This window comes from Morus notabilis, unplaced genomic scaffold, assembly GCF_000414095.1.
Source record: "Morus notabilis unplaced genomic scaffold, ASM41409v2 Scaffold114, whole genome shotgun sequence".
Taxonomy (NCBI): domain Eukaryota; kingdom Viridiplantae; phylum Streptophyta; class Magnoliopsida; order Rosales; family Moraceae; genus Morus; species Morus notabilis.
The window spans coordinates 348379-350796 of NW_010359462.1; the positions used below are offsets into that span (position 1 = coordinate 348379).

Consider the following 2418-nt stretch of genomic DNA (forward strand, 5'->3'; position numbering starts at 1 on the left):
GCGGAGCTTGAGTTACCTCCCTCTCAGAGGCTGGTACGGCACTTAACTGAGATTATTCTTCTAAGTTCTTCTTGACTTATTAAGGTTTATGCAATATGACATAGCATAGCATACTATAACATGGAATGTACTCAAACACATATACTTCATGTGCACTGCTTAATTGTATGCAGTATGATCTAGCATAGTATACATAACATTAAATTAACTCAAGCACATATAATTCATGTGCGCTGCTTATGTGTATGCAATATGACATAGCATCGCATACAATACTTAAAGCATAAACATGCATATGTAACATGTGTAACTTTTTCTTTAAAATCTATTCATACTGTAGGCGAGATTCCTACTTACTTGATTTACAGAGCTGGAATCCACTTTTCGCCAAACAACCTATTCTCTTACTTGCTTACTTCTGAAAATGAACACCCATTGAGAGTGTGAGATTATCTGTCGTTTGCTATTTTATTTTAGCAGCTTATGAAGGAAATCCAGCCCTTTACTTAAGGCATGTATTCCTTTCCTTTACTTGAAGGATAATTTACTATAAGGATCAATTTATTAAATCCACAATATCTTATTTTCCTTAATTGCCCTTAACATACTTATGTCTAGGTTGAAAATCATTTACCCAATCTAGTAACTTATTCTCCATAATTTTTCCTCATTGGACTCATTATAATATTAAGGCCCAATTCGGCCTAGAAACTTATTCACGTCATTCTAGCTCTTAGGCCGTTGAAATTTAAACTCTAACGGAGTCTCTTAAATTAATGCGGGCGTTGGACCCACATCAAATCCTCAAAATTCTAAGGACCTATCGTGTTGGGCTTGTAAGTGCCCGTCGGGATGTTTTGCTCGAAAACTATTAAGCTTTTAAAAGAACTATCATTCAATTTTTATAAAATGATAACTCACTCATTTAGTTACAAGCACTAAAATCCCATTGTAAAATCTCTTTTCGAATATCGACTTTTGAAAACTATTCCCTAAGTCGTTTTACGGTTGACTTGTAAACCACCGTGAAACCATGTTGTAGAAACCCTTTTTTTGAAATCTTTCTTCACGGCTATTCCTCATTATAGCGAGGTCTAAAACCATATTATTTTACTGAAATCACATCTCAGGTTCTTTGATAACTTTTTGTTAAAAACGTCACTGTTTTAGTTTCATTTTTGTTAAAACTGTGCAGTTTCTGAAATATGCATTTCACTGCATCTTAGAGTCGGATTTTGAAAATCTGTTCTTCACAACAATTCTTCGACTCGTCGAGATCTAAAATTATCGTTTTTGGATAAAGTTGAAATTCAGCCTCTAAAGGCCTCGTTTGGCTGAAAATAGTGGCTGCTATTTTTTTTTCTTTTGCTGTAGCAATGCTGTAGCAATCCTTTTAAAAATGCTATAGAATTGTTGTAGCAATCTTCTAATATTGCTGTAGCAATCTTTTTGAAAAGGTTTTAGGATTGCTGTAGCAATCTCTTTTAAAATGCTGTAGGATTGCTGCAGCAAATCTTCTTTTAAAATGCTGTAGGATTGCTGTAGCAATGCTGTAGCAATCGCCCCTTTTTTTCTATTTCCGAAACTGTGTTTCACAGCCCGTCCATTTTTGCAAACTGGCTTCAAACTTGCTTTTAGAGTTAAAATTGGGTTTTGTCATAGTCATAGAAAATGTTCAAAACATCTAGGGCTATAAGTTCAAGTTTTGAAACATTGAAAAATCTCGCTCTAGAGTTCTTATTTTCGCGTTCAAAGTGACTGGAAATTTTTCCTCTAACCGGAAATAAGCAAACTTAAATCAAGCATAATCATACCACATTAAACTAACCTCATAACTCACAAAACTAACATAAAACTCACACACCCTTATTACAACACATCTTCCTCAAGAACCACAAATTTACATCCATAAATCCAAGCTTAAAGTTAGCTAGAAATTAATGGAGGAGAGTTCGAGAACTTACCCTTGAAGAACTCTCTCTCTCCCTTGAAAACCTTTGAACTCCTCTAAGATTTGTTAATGGCTTGGAACTAGAAAGTATAAGGAAATTTAAGAGGAATATTTCTACATTTCAAACTTTACTAAAACATAAAAAGAGAGGGTTTAGAGTTTCCTTACCCTTGGAGGAATGCTTGACTAGTCTCCTCCTAGACCCTTTGATCTCTTTCTTCTTCTTCTATGGTTTGCTAGTGGCTCAAGATTGGAAGAGTGGAGGAAAACATTTGAGAGGAAATGTTGTAGGGTGGCCGGATTTTTGAGTGGGGAAAAAGCTAGGAGAAAAAAAATGAAGCTTATCCTATGTTGGTTCCTTTTATAGGCAACTTGGAAATTATTTTTTTAACACCAATTCCACTCCATCATTCAACCAAATTTTTAGTTAAAGTCCCCCTTTCTTGGCCGGTTTTGGAAGGAGAAAA

The 2418-nt window shown here is 34.9% G+C and overlaps 1 protein-coding gene across 1 annotated transcript in view; it reads right to left on the reverse strand.

The window, feature by feature from the left end:
- The window catches only part of LOC112090879, a 5432-nt gene that overhangs the window by 1779 nt on the left and 1235 nt on the right, over positions 1 to 2418 (reverse strand). The gene's annotated exons all lie outside the window — the stretch shown is intronic.